The sequence below is a fragment of the Schistocerca serialis genome, chromosome 2 (assembly GCF_023864345.2).
Source record: "Schistocerca serialis cubense isolate TAMUIC-IGC-003099 chromosome 2, iqSchSeri2.2, whole genome shotgun sequence".
Taxonomy (NCBI): Eukaryota; Metazoa; Arthropoda; class Insecta; order Orthoptera; family Acrididae; genus Schistocerca; species Schistocerca serialis.
In genome coordinates this window covers 1,131,631,530-1,131,646,725 of record NC_064639.1, presented here as the reverse complement: position 1 = coordinate 1,131,646,725, position 15,196 = coordinate 1,131,631,530, and the positions used below count along the sequence as shown (strand labels likewise).

Genomic DNA, 15,196 nt, shown 5'->3' with positions numbered 1-15,196 from the left:
CTGCAGTTCATAACCAGTAGATTGTGGTCAGAGTCCACATCTGCCCCTGGAAATGTCTTACAATTTAAAACCTGGTTCCTAAATCTCTGTCTTACCATTATGTAATCTATCTGATACCTTTTAGTATCTCCAGGATTCTTCCAGGTATACAACCTTCTTTTATGCAATTATGCAATTATTAGTTCACAAATGGCGTAAATACTAATGTAATATTGTTCAGTACGCCGTCCTTAGCCACCAACACAAGTCCTCCGGATGGCCGAAGTGATTAAGGCAATCCTCTCATTAAGTGGATGATACGACTTCGTGTCCCAGGTCGGCACAAATTTTCAGCTTTCACCTTCGAATCATTTCGATGCCCGATTGCGACTGGAATCCATCTCGCCTTCGAAATTTGATAGTATTTTTGCACTGTGTCCACATACAAGTGCTTCGTTCTGGCAACTTCCCTGAAGAAAAAGTGTCTGTAAACTTGAAGTTTACAAATCACAGATCCACAAGAAAAGCTTCGCATGTTATAAACATCGGATGTAAGTGTTGGTGTATACTAGAAACATTTTCTTGCCGTCTTATAAGGATATTGGACGTAACTGGTCGTGGTTAAAACAGTGGGCTATAATTGCGCCAAAATCAGATGTACAAAGTAACACTTACTTTAGAGATATTCATAAAAAACGTAGAAGATAAACTAGACTGTGCCCTTTGTTGTACGTGTTGGCCATTCAGCATCATAATGAAGCACGCGTCAAGCCCTGGGCACGATACCAATGGTTTCAAGTTTTGTCATCATTTTATTTTATTATTTATTTTTATTTATTTACACTTCAAGTTCCGTAGGACCAAATTGAGGAGCAAATCTCCAAGGTCATGGAACGTGTCAGTACATGAAATTACAACATAAAAGTAATAACAGAAAAAAATAAAATGTTTATGAACCCGAAAAAAGTCAATCTATAAGTTTAAGTAAACGCAATCAACAATACAACAAGAATCAGCTTAATTTTTCAAGGAACTTCTCGACACAATAGAAGGAGTGACCCATGATGAAACTATTCAGATTCGATGTGAAAGCGCGTGAATTATTGCTAAGGTTTTTGAATTCGAGTGGTAGCTTTCTGAAAATGGGTGCACCAGTATACTGCACACCTTTCTGCACAAGAGTTAAGGAAGTCCGATCCAATTGCAGGTTTGATTTCTGCCGAGTATTAACTGAGTGAAAGCTGCTTATTCTTGAGTATAAGCTAATATTGTCAACAAGAAACGACAGTAAGGAACATATATATTGAGAGTCCAATGTCAAAATACCCAGACTCGTGAACAGGGATCGACAAGAGGCTCGTGAACTTACACCACTTATTGCCCAAACCGCCAGTTTCTGAGCCAAAAATATCTTTTAGAATGGGAAAAGTTACCCAAAACATAATACCATACGACATAAGCGAATGAAAATGAGCAAAGTAGACTAATTTTCGTGTCGAACGATCACTCACTTCAGATACCTTTCGAATAGTAAAAATGGCAGCATTAAGTCTTTGAACAAGATCCTGAACGTGGGCTTCCCATGACAGTTTACTGTGTATCTGAACGTCTAGAAATTTGAACTGTTCAGTCTCACCTAATCATATGCCCATTCTGTGAAATTAAAACGTCAGGTTTGGTTGAATTGTGTGTTAGAAACTGTAAAACCCGAGTCTTACTGTGATTTAGCATTAGTTTATTTTCTAGAAGCCATGAACTTAGGTCACGAACTGCACTATTTGAAACCAAGGAAATGTTGCACACAACATCCTTTACTTCCAAGCTAGTGTCATCAGCAAACAGAAATATTTTAGAGTTACCTTTAATACTAGAGGGCATATCATTTATATAAAAAAGGAACAGGAGTGGCCCCAACACTGATCCCTGGGGCACCCCCCACTTAACTGTACCCCCTCAGACCCCACATTACAACCGCTATCAACGTTGCGAATAATGACCTTTTGCTGTCTGTTGCTAAAGTAAGAGGTGAACCAATTGTGAGCTGCTCCTCGTATTCTGTAATGGTGCAACTTCTGGAGCAATATTTTGTGATCAACACAATTAAACACCTTAGTTAAATCAAAAAATATGCCTAGCGTTGGAAACCTTTTCTTTAACCCACCCAGTACCTCACATAGAAAAGAGAATATAGCATTTTCAGTTGTTAGATTAGATTAGATTAGTTTTTCGTTCCATAGATCCGTACTGAGGAGATCCTCGTGCATGTGGAACATGTCAATTTTTTTTTATTTTTTATTTTTTTTCAAGCTGAAATAAGAATACTAATAGTATGAATATATACAATACATCATTTGTTTCTATTAAAAAATTCGTCAATGGAGTAGAAAGAGTTGGCCACTAGTAAGTCTTTCAGGCTCCCTTTAAACGAGTTCTAAAGCCGGACTGTACATTTGATAGCAAATCGTGTTATATAAAATGATCAGTTATCCTTACATATGCAGCCTTTTCAATAAATTTATCAAACAAAACTATTAGGTCTAAAGTCATATCTTTTCTTCAAGACACACTACATTTCAACCAGAGAGTGCCAAACCATAAGAGGTAACGCATCACAGAAAACGCTTCATCCTCGTCCTGCCAATTTTCCATGTACATCCTCGATTTTTTTATGGAAACGAATTCTTGTGGTCGACTGCCAGATGTAACACTTTTCTGACTGATGCCGCTTGGGCTGCTTGTGTGTCAAGGGTAAAAGTGTGTCTTGTGACGCTGGCTGTTATGACGACTGGAGAGTCGACACCAGTAGAGGGGAGAAGGGAGGAATGAAGCCCATAAAACCGATTGTGACGTCAGAGTGATGGAATAACCGATATCGTCTGTGCGGGATGTTACGTTGACAGCTGCTACAGCGCTGGTAAAGGGATGGTCGATACGTTGCTGCTGTTAGTGCAGATGATGACTTCTAAAGTAATAGAACCCAGTACGTTGTCCCCGATGGTGAGTGTTCATCGGAGGTGAGGGTATCATCTGGAGTGCACCAGGGAAGTGTGGTAGGTCCGCCGTTGTTTTCTATCTACATAAATGATCTTTTGGATAGGGTGCATAGCAATGTGCGGCTGTTTGCTGCTGATGCTGTGGTGTACGGGAAGGTGTCGCCGTTGAGTGACTGTAGGAGGATACAAGATGACTTGGACAGGATTTGTGAGTAGTGTAAAGAATGGCAGCTAACTCTAAATATAGATAAATGTAAATTAATGCAGATGAATAGGAAAAAGAATCCCGTAATGTTTGAATACTCCATTAGTAGTGTATCTCTTGACACGGTCACGTCGATTAAATATTTGGGCATAACATTGCAGAGCGATATGAAGTGGGACAAGCATGTAATGGCAGTTGTGGGGAAGGCGGATAGTCGTCTTCGGTTCATTGGTAGAATTTTGGGAAGATGTGGTTCATCTGTAAAGGAGACCGCTTATAAAACACTAATACGACCTAGAATAAATGATGACTAACTGAAACCCTCAGCTGCCGACAGTTGTTGTTGATATACCTCGATGTGGACAGTTGAAAATGTGTGCCCCGACCGGGACTCCATCCCGGGATCTCCTGCTTACATGGCAGACGCTCTATCCATATGAGCCATCGAGGACACAGATGAATAGCGCGACTGCAGGGACTTATCCCTTGTACGATTCCCGTGAGACTCACATTCCCAACTGTCCACAATTCTACTTATGTAATGTACCTTATAGACATTTGCCCATCTAGATATATCAACAACACCTGTCGGCAACTGAGGGTTTCAGCTAGTCATCATTTATTCCAGGGAAATGCTGCACGGTCATCAACAGTATTCTGTTCTTTCGAGAACACTTACTGTCTTCATATATATACTAATACTACCTATTCTTGAGTACTGCTCAAGCGTTTGGGATCCCTATCAGGTCGGAATGAAGGAGGACATAGAAGCAATTCAGAGGCGGGCTGCTAGATTTATTTCTTACTGGTAGGTTTGATCATCACGCGAGTGTTACGGAAATGCTTCAGGAACTCGGGTGGGAGTCTCTAGAGGAAAGGAGGTATTCTTTTCGTGAATCGCTACTGAGGAAATTTAGAGAACCAGCATTTGAGGCTGACTGCAGTACAATTTTACTGCCGCCTACTTATATTTCGCAGAAAGACCACAAAGATAAGATAAGAGAGATTAGGGCTCGTATAGAGGCATATACGCAGTCAATTTTCCCTCGTTCTGTTTGGGAGTGGAACAGGGGAAGAAGATGCTAGTTGTGGTGCGAGGTACCCTCCGCAACGCACCGTATAGTGGATTGCGGAGTATGTATGTAGATGTAGATGTAGATGTTGATGTTGGGCGTACTTCCATTGGTGACGGCAGTGTGAATCGAAATCGGAAACATTTTTCAATCGGCACAGACCACTGGTCGCAGCGAGAGCGGTTCCCGCACAAGTGTTGACCCCCTCCTACACGATCGCGCCAGCCTCGGAAGGCTGCCAGCGGGAAGCCGGAAGGCGGCTCTGCCCGTGTAAACAGCGCGCAGAGTGCTGGCAACCCCGGGCCACGGCGGCCGCAGCGGCCGACTTGGCCGGCCGGCAGATCGCGACGTAATAAACACTGCAGGCCGGAGGCTCGCCACGTGGCGCGCACGCGCAGAATGGATTCCAGTCACAGCAAACACCACCTGGCGGACTTAACACAGTGCGTCCAGTATTCGGTGCTCGGACCGAGTCGAACTGACCCGTTTCCAAGCTGCTTCTACCCACGAAGTTCGTTGACAGTTGCTTCATTAAACTCCTTCTTATGCTCAGTAGCCGATCTGTAGATTAATATCATTGATCGTTATTCTACACTACTGGCCATTATAATTACTACACCAAGAAGGAATGCAGATAATAAACGGGTATTCATTGGGCAAATATACACTCCTGGAAATGGAAAAAAGAACACATTGACACCGGTGTGTCAGACCCACCATACTTGCTCCGGACACTGCGAGAGGGCTGTAAAAGCAATGATCACACGCACGGCACAGCGGACACACCAGGAAGCGCGGTGTTAGCCGTCGAATGGCGCTAGCTGCGCAGCATTTGTGCACCGCCGCCGTCAGTGTCAGCCAGTTTGCCGTGGCATACGGAGCTCCATCGCAGTCTTTAACACTGGTAGCATGCCGCGACAGCGTGGACGTGAACCGTATGTGCAGTTGACGGACTTTGAGCGAGGGCGTATAGTGGGCATGCGGGAGGCCGGGTGGACGTACCGCCGAATTGCTCAACACGTGGGGCGTGAGGTCTCCACAGTATATCGATGTTGTCGTCAGTGGTCGGCGGAAGGTGCACGTGCCCGTCGACCTGGGACCGGACCGCAGCGACGCACGAATGCACGCCAAGACCGTAGGATCCTACGCAGTGCCGTAGGGGACCGCACCGCCACTTCCCAGCAAATTAGGGACACTGTTGCTCCTGGGGTATCGGCGAGGACCATTCGCAACCGTCTCCATGAAGCTGGGCTACGGTCCCGCACACCGTTAGGCCGTCTTCCGCTCACGCCCCAACATCGTGCAGCCCGCCTCCAGTGGTGTCGCGACAGGCGTGAATGGAGGGACGAATGGAGACGTGTCGTCTTCAGCGATGAGAGTCGCTTCTGCCTTGGTGCCAATGATGGTCGTATGCGTGTTTGGCGCCGTGCAGGTGAGCGCCACAATCAGGACTGCATACGACCGAGGCACACAGGGCCAACACCCGGCATCATGGTGTGGGGAGCGATCTCCTACACTGGCCGTACACCAGTGGTGATCGTCGAGGGGACACTGAATAGTGCACGGCACATCCAAACCGTCATCGAACCCATCGTTCTACCATTCCTAGACCGGCAAGGGAACTTGCTGTTCCAACAGGACAATGCACGTCCGCATGTATCCCGTGCCACCCAACGTGCTCTAGAAGGTGTAAGTCAACTACCCTGGCCAGCAAGATCTCCGGATCTGTCCCCCATTGAGCATGTTTGGGACTGGATGAAGCGTCGTCTCACGCGGTCTGCTCGTCCAGCACGAACGCTGGTCCAACTGAGGCGCCAGGTGGAAATGGCATGGCAAGCTGTTCCACAGGACTACATCCAGCATCTCTACGATCGTCTCCATGGGAGAATAGCAGCCTGCATTGCTGCGAAAGGTGGATATACACTGTACTAGTGCCGACATTGTGCATGCTCTGTTGCCTGTGTCTATGTGCCTGTGGTTCTGTCAGTGTGATCATGTGATGTATCTGACCCCAGGAATGTGTCAATAAAGTTTCCCCTTCCTGGGACAATGAATTCACGGTGTTCTTATTTTAATTTCCAGGAGAGTATAATACTAGAACTGACATGTGATTACATTTTCACGCAATTTGGATGCACATATCATGAGAAATCAGTACCCAGAACAACCACCTCTGGCCGTAATAACGGCCTTGATACGCCAGGGCATTGAGTCAAACAGAGCTTGGATGGCGTGTACGGGTACAGTTGCCCATACAGCTTCAACACGATACACAGTTCCTCAAGAGTAGTTCAAATGGTTCAAATGGCTCTGAGCACTATGTGACTTAAATTCTGAGGTCACCAGTCCTCTAGAACTTAGAACTACTTAAACCTAACTAACCTAAGAACATCACACACATCCATGCCCGAGGCAGGATTCGAACCTACGACCGCAGCGGTCGCGCGGTTCCTCACTGTAGCGCCTAGAACCGCTCAGCCACTCCGGCCGGCATCAAGAGTAGTGACTGGCGTATTTTGACGAGCCAGTTGCTCGGCCATCATTGACCAGACATTTTTCAATTGGTGAGAGATCTGGAGAATGTGCTGGCCAGGACAGCAGTCGAACATTTTCCGTATCCATAAACGCCCGTACAGGACTTGCAACATGCGGTCGTGCATTATCCTGCTGAAATGTAGGGTTTCGCAGGGATCGAATGAAGGGTACAGCCACGCTTCGCAACATATCTGTTCAAAGTTCCGTCAATGCGAACAAGAGGTGACCGAGACGTGTAACCAATGGCACCCCATTCCGTCACGCCGGGTGATACGACAGTACGGCGAAGACGAATACACGCTTCCAATGTGTGTTCACCGCGATGTTGCCAAACACGGATGCGACCATCGTGATGCTGTAAACAGAACCTGGATTCATCCGAAAAAATGTTTTGCCATTCGTGCACCCAGGTTCGTCGTTGAGTACACCATCGCAGGCGCTCCTGTCTGTGATGCAGCGTCAAGGGTAACCGCAGCCATGGTCTCCGAGCTGATAGTCCATGCTGCTGTTCGTGCAGATGGTTGTTGTCTTGCAAACGTCCCCATTTGTTGACTCAGGGATCGAGACGTGGCTGCACGATCCGTTACAGCCATGCGGATAAGATGCCTGTCATCTCGACTGCTAGTGATACGAGGCCGTTGGGATCCAGCACAGCGTTCCGTATTACCCTCCAGAACACGCCGGTTCCATATTCTGCTAACAGTCATTGGACCTCGACCAATGCGAGCAGCAATGTCGCGACACGATAAACCGCAATCGCGATAGGCTACAATGCGACCTTTATCAAAGTCGGAAACGTGATGGTATGCATTTCTCCTTCTTACACGAGGCATCACAACAACGTTTCACCAGGAAACGCCGTCAACTGCTGTTTGTGTACGAGAAATCGGTTGGAAACTTTCCTCATGTCAGCACGTTGTAGGTGTCGCCACCGGCACCAACCTTGTGTGAATGCTCTGAAAAGCTAATCATTTGCATATCACAGCACCTTCTTCCTGTCGGTTAAATTTCGCGTCTGTACCACGTCATCTTCGTGGTGAAGCTATTTTCATGGCCAGTAGTGTAACATCTGCGCCTAAGACCGAGCGAGGTTGCACAATGATAAGATATTTGGCTTGCATACGGAAGAACACCAGTTCAAATTCTCGCTAGAATTCAGATTTTCCGTAGTTTTCCCAAGTTGGATAAACCAGTTGGCAAGATGCTTCCTTCATAGCAGCACGACTAGTTTACTTCCCTGTTTTCCACCAGTCCGAACTTGTATTCAGTCTATAATGACTTCTTCGTCGACGGGATGTTAAACTCTAATCTTCCTCTCTTCATCTCTCCAGTACGAATCCTTTACCATTTCATCACATTCTACTGACTCCTCCCCACGACCGAACTCCTATGAATATCCTGCACAACTCACAAGCCCCATGGCTTTCACACTAATATCCAATGCTGCTACACTGCCACACCTACTCTACACTTTTCCGGCCCTCTCAAAATCCTACGTACCATGTCCCCTCAAAAAAACGAAACTTCGATAAATTATCGAACAAAGAAATTCACCAATGATATGTGACAGGCGTTTAATAAGTAATGCACACTCTTTTTTTCTCTGCCAATTTTGGTCGAAAATATGCTGAATTTGCTGTGGGACAGCCTGGAATATTTCCACTTAAGCCCCGATAGTTTAACTTTCGAGATGGCGTCTGTAACGGAGTTGCATTCCAAACAGACAGCTGTTATTGAGTTAAACCAAAGCATCGCAGACATTCATACCTGCTTGCAGAATGTATATGATGACTTGGCAGCGAACGAAAGCACGTTGATTCTGTAGGCGAGGCATCTGTCATCATCGCAACTGGGTTGCACAAACCTGTTCGATTTCCTATGTGCCGGCCGGCAGCACACAATTGCGACCGCTGCAATAACATGTGGACACTCTCATTCTAGGTGGTCGACAGACCATAATCATACACTATGCTGCGCAACTGGATGTCTGTTGTTAATGGTGACAGATTTGCCCATCAGTTGGGGTACTCAAAAATGTTTGCTTACTGAGTTCCTCTCCGCCAAACAGAAGACTGTAAAGAGCAACGAAGGAGCATCTCTCTGCTGAATTGCTTCGCTTTGCGAGGGAGTTCATTGATGCAGCAAGACGTTGGCTTTGATGTCGACTATCGGAGTGGTCCCATGCAGGCATACAGATGCTCGTAGTAAGGTGGCGCAAGGCCATCGCACTGAATGGAGTTACGTAGAAAAATATGGTTTTGTAACCAGGAGAGTGGGGAGTAGAATGGTGTATTGGAATCTTGAATAAACCAAATCTACTTGTCGTATGTCCGACCTTTGTACCTTCAAATGGACAAAACATCTGAACTGTTTCCTCAAGCCCAGGGTGTCAAACAGACATTCTAAATAAATATGACCCTGGCCTTGTAAGGCAGCTAATATCAGGTGCAGATCATAACAAAAATCATTAGAAATGCTGCTGTCACGTACCTAGAATGCGTGAATTAATAAAAGTGAAAGTTTGGGATCTATTCTAGAAAGACAACACAGCTATTCCCTGTTTTATTCTACATATAATTTATCAACTGTTGCTTTCAGGGATCAAGTGATAAACAACAATCATGTTCAATTACTTTTGACACTCAATAATAAAATATTTAATTCTTGGACACATTGAAATCAAGATTATTAAATCGTTATCTCTAAACATGAAAATTTTTTTATCACAAGAAAGAATGATTATTAAAAATCCTCATCAGCTCATGTAAATCTATGTTGTCATAGCTGGTAAATGCACTGAGTTGGTGGAGAATAAATTTACCTTTTGAACCAATGAAAAAACTCTCATGTAGTCAATGTGAGGGTAGGTTAGTATCCTAGCTTTTGATATTCAATGCTCAAAGCATACACAAGTTGGAGTGAGCAAAATCTAGACTCAATATTTACTGTGGCCTAATGCGCGATGGTACTTTACCAAGCGGCATCTGCGATGGTGTTGTCTCCGTGCTGGATCTGATATGCTAATGCCCTGCTGTGGCCTTGAGTGAATTCACTCAGCCGCAACTTTCCTGTGTTCCGTAGAATGTTAATCTGTCCCTAGTCGAAATAATGACTACTGCACACTTGCTATGGGTTGGAGCGATGTGCATAATTTCTTTGCCCACATTAAAATTCCCACAGGAATAATTAACTACCGCTTTGCCACAATATGTGAAGCGTATCGTCCTCACTTCGCAGAAAGCAAAGCTCTCAACGCCCTCGCTTATTACCACACACTTGTGCAGTCCACCGTGAGACGAGAGAGAGAGAGAGAGAGAGAGAGAAAGAGCTCTCAAAATGCTTTTATATAATGGGGATCTCCCCACTGCGTCGTGAAGTATGGCTTCAGTCAACCACCGTCTCACTAGAGGTGAATACATTTTTATTTTTCTTGCTGGGTCACTGCCTAGCCCCGTTAATGACGTGCAGCCACTTACCCTAAGTCTCGGCCTTATTTACTTTAAAAGGAATAATGTATTGGTCTGGCGTTATCCCTTTCTGTACTGAAGCTCGCCGTTCTCATGTTAAATGGGACGTTGCTACCTATCAGTAATTTTATGGTTCGAATCCCGCAGATGGTCACCCAAAGCGAGTGCCCACAATAAATCCACTTCGGGAACCATCTGCGGGATTCGAACCATAAAATTACTGATAGGCAGCAAGGTATGAAAAACTTGCATAAAGCACCGAAAGGAAGCAAACTCAACGTTTTGGAAAACATCGGAATTTACAAAAACAGAAAGAGCTTTCGAGCAAATTCTTGAACGACCAGTTAGAATCGGAGGATCATAATTTCTTTGACATATTTGATGCGGTGCTCTAGAGACCCGGTGCGACCTATTCACACATTGTGATGCGTGGTGTGTATCTATTATGCTCGGAAATCCACCTTTAGAATATTGCTAATATCATTTGTACGTCTTTAGTAGGGCCTACCTTGGTAAATAAAGTAAAATAAAGTAAATACTTGTTATAAGGCCAGCTTCCCCCCCCCCCCCCCCCTCCATGAACCGTGGACCTTGCCGTTGGTGGCGAGGCTTGCGCGCCTCAGCGATACAGATAGCCGTACCGTAGGTACAACCACAACGGAGGGGTATCTGTTGAGAGGCCAGACAAACGTGTGGTTCCTGAAGAGGGGCAGCAGCCTTTTCAGTAGTTGCGGGGGCAACAGTCTGGATGATTGACTGATCTGGCCTTGTAACATCAACCAAAATGGCCTTGCTGTTGTGGTACTGCGAACGGCTGAAAGCAAGGGGAAACTACAGCCGTAATTTTTCCCGAGGGCATGCAGCTTTACTGTATGATTACATGATGATGGCGTCCTCTTGGGTAAAATATTCCGGAGGTAAAACAGTCCCCCATTCGGATCTCCGGGCGGGGACTACTCAAGAGGATGTCGTTATCAGGAGAAAGAAAACTGGTTTTCTACGGATCGGAGCGTGGAATGTCAGATCCCTTAATCGGGCAGGTAGGTTAGAAAATTTAAAAAGGGAAATGGATAGGTTAAAGTTAGACATAGTGGGAATTAGTGAAGTTCGGTGGCAGGAGGAGCAAGACTTCTGGTCAGGTGACTACAGGGTTATAAACACAAAATCAAATAGGGGTAATGCAGGAGTAGGTTTAATAATCAATAGGAAAATAGGAGTGCGGGTAAGCTACTACAAACAGCATAGTGAACGCATTATTATGGCCAAGATAGATACGAAGCCCACACCTACTTACTACAGTAGTACAAGTTTATATGCCAACTAGCTCTGCAGATGACGAAGAAATTGAAGAAATGTATGATGAAATAAAAGAAATTATTCAGATAGTGAAGGGTGACGAAAATTTAATAGTCATGGGTGACTGGAATTCAGTAGTAGGAAAAGGGAGAGAAGGAAACGTAGTAGGTGAACATGGATTGGGGCTAAGAAATGAAAGAGGAAGCCGCCTGGTAGAATTTTGCACAGAGCACAACTTAATCATAGCTAACATTTGGTTCAAGAATCATAAAAGAAGGCTGTATACATGGAAGAAGCCTGGAGATACTGACAGGTTTCAGATAGATTAAATAATGGCAAGACAGAGATTTAGGAACCAGGTTTTAAATTGTAAGACATTTCCAGGGGCAGATGTGGACTCTGACCGCAATCTATTGGTTATGACCTGTAGATTAAAACTGAAGAAACTGCAAAAAGGTGGGAATTTAAGGAGATGGGACCTGCATAAACTGAAAGAACCAGAGGTTGTACAGAGTTTCAGGGAGAGCATAAGGGTATACTTGACAGGAATTGGGGAAAGAAATACAATAGGAGAAGAATGGGTAGCTTTTAGGGATGAAGTTGTGAAGGCAGCAGAGGATCAAGTAGGTAAAAAGACGAGGGCTAGTAGAAATCCTTGGGTAACGGAAGAAATATTGAATTTAGTTGATGAAAGGAGAAAACATAAAAACGCAGTAAATGAAGCAGGCAAAAACGAATACAAACGTCTCAAAAATGAGATCGACAGGAAGTGCAAAATGGCTAAGCAGGGATGGCTAGAGGACAAATGTAAGGATGTAGAGGCTTGTCTCACTAGGGGTAAGATAGATACTGCCTACAGGAAAATTAAAGAGACCTTTGGAGATAAGAGAACCACTTGTATGAACATCAAGAGCTCAGATGGAAACCCAGTTCTAAGCAAAGAAGGGAAAGCGGAAAGGTGGTAGGAGTATATAGAGGGTCTATACAAGGGCGATGTACTTGAGGACAATATTATGGAAATGGAAGATGATGTAGATGAAGATGAAATGGGAGATACGATACTGCGTGAAGAGTTTGACAGAGCACTGAAAGACCTGAGTCGAAACAAGGCCCCCGGAGTAGACAACATTCCATTGGAGCTACTGACGGCCTTGGGAGCCAGTCCTGACTAAACTCTACCATCTGGTGAGCAAGATGTATGAAACAGGCGAAATACCCTCAGACTTCAAGAAGAATATAATTATTCCAATCCCAAAGAAAGCAGGTGTTGACAGATGTGAAAATTACTGAAGTATCAGTTTAATAAGTCACAGCTGCAAAATACTAACGCGAATTCTCTACAGACGAATGGAAAACCTAGTAGAAGCCGACCTCGGGGAAGATCAGTTTGGATTGCGTAGAAATGTTGGAACACGTGAGGCAATACTGACCCTACGACTTATCTTAGAAGCTAGATTAAGGAAGGGCAAACCTACGTTTCTAACATTTGTAGACTTAGAGAAAGCTTTTGACAATGTTGACTGGAATACTCTCTTTCAAATTCTGAAGGTGGCAGGGGTAAAATACAGGGAGCGAAAGGCTATTCACAGTTTGTACAGAAAGCAGATGGCAGTTATAAGAGTCGAGGGGCATGAAAGGGAAGCAGTGGTTGGGAAGGGAGTGAGACAGGGTTGTAGCCTATCCCCAATGTTATTCAATCTGTATGTTGAGCAAGCAGTGAAGGAAACAAAAGAAAAATTCGGAGTAGGTATTAAAATCCATGGAGAAGAAATAAAAACTTTGAGGTTAGCCGATGACATTGTAATTCTGTCAGAGACAGCAATGGACTTGGAAGAGTAGTTGAACTGAATGGATAGGGTCTTGAAAGGAGGATATAAGATGAACATCAACAAAAGCAAAACGAGGATAATGGAATGTAGTCGAATTAAATCGGGTGATGCTGAGGGAATTAGATTAGGAAGTGAGTCACTTTAAGTAGTAAAGGAGTAGTGCCATGCCGATGGGAGTGTACGTGGAGTCACTGTGGATCTTGGTCCGCATGTCATTTCCCCCCTGTTCCTGTGCCCTTCGGTTTGCTTCTGACCTGGCATTCCTTAATTCCATGTGCCTATGCAGGTTTTCGTAGTTGGTTCGTACCTTGCTCATAACGAATGTATAGATGGTGAGAGACTTTATAGCAAATTAATACGTTCTTTTTTAGCGCTTAGAATACCTAAGATCATAGTGCCTAGACAGCTAAAACCCAGCATACAGGTTTTTATCGCTCGTCACTTCGTACCTAAGTCGTGTTATGAACAGCTTTCTGTGTGCATATTCCTGACGTCCCTATATGAATAATGGTAAATTATAATATGTAATTTTGTAAGGCGCTAATGGATAGTGTCTGTGCCTCAGATGCTTTTACCTTGTAATTGACGTACTTTATAGTGATGTATAGTATGTACAGGAAATGTATGATCGAATGCGGGCTTTTCAAGGGCATGTGACAAGCAGTTGCAGTAACGTTGTGTTTTAGTAGTAATGAGTGGTTATACCGTGGGACTGAGTATGCGCTGCTTGGACAGCGCTATCTGGTGGCCGGTTGTGAACCGCTTAGAATCACAGCAGGTAAGCCTGCGCGGAATAGGGCAGTGATGATGTCGACCGGTGTTAGGCGAGCAGTGGTAGTGTCATCTGGTGACTTCAGTTTTATATTTTATATGAAAGAACGACCATGAGAGCAGTTTTTATTATTTTTTACTGGTTGTGACAATGATTTTTATCAGATGGTCTGCCTCATGTGCCATGATGTCCATATGGTTTTGTAAATGTTAATCCACGTTTCAGGTATGTGGTTCTGTAATAATTGTAATGTATATAGTTAACTCATTTTAGCCCTCCTTCAAACCTGTGATGTTATACCTTCACACCGAGCTAGGTGGCGCAGTGGTTAGCACACTGGACTCGCATTCGGGAGGACGACGGTTCAATCCCGTCTCCGGCCATCCTGATTTAGGTTTTCCGTGATTTCCCTAAATCGTTTCAGGCAAATGCCGGGATGGTTCCTTTGAAAGGGCACGACCGATTTCCTTCCCCATCCTTCCCTAACCCGAGCTTGCGCTCCGTCTGTAATGACCTCGTTGTCGACGGGACGTTAAACACCACTAACCTAACCTTATACCTTCACAGATCCGTGTGATGGCACCTTCTGAGTGCTGAAACAGGTCATCTAGTAAACGATATTGAAGCGATCGTGACTTTTCAGTTATTTTAGAAATAGTATTTGTAATAAGATAATGTGACAGGGGAGCATCTGTTTCGTGGTTAATAAGTTAGCTTCGTAAAATATACAGTACTGGCCATTAAAATTCCTACACCACGAAGATGACGTGCAACAGACGCGAAATTTAACCGACAGGAAGAAGATGCTCTGATATGCAAATGATTGCGGTTTATCGTATCGCGACATTGCTGCACGCGTTGGTCGAGATCCAATGACTGTTAGCAGAATATGGAATCGGTGAGTTCAGAAGGGTAATATGGAACGCCATGCTGGATCCCAACGGCCTCGTATCACTAGCAGTCGAGATGACAGGCATCTTATCCGCATAGCTCTAACGGATCGTGCAGCCACGCCTCGATCCCTGAGTCAACAGATGGGGACGTTTG

The 15,196-nt window shown here is 44.6% G+C and overlaps 1 non-coding gene across 1 annotated transcript; it reads left to right on the top strand.

Moving 5' to 3' along the window:
• Positions 1-14,459: 14,459 nt before the first annotated feature.
• On the top strand, positions 14,460-14,532 carry Trnaa-cgc (transfer RNA alanine (anticodon CGC)). Its single transcript has one exon. It is a non-coding gene; the product is annotated as a tRNA-Ala (tRNA).
• The last annotated feature ends 664 nt before the right edge of the window (positions 14,533-15,196 follow it).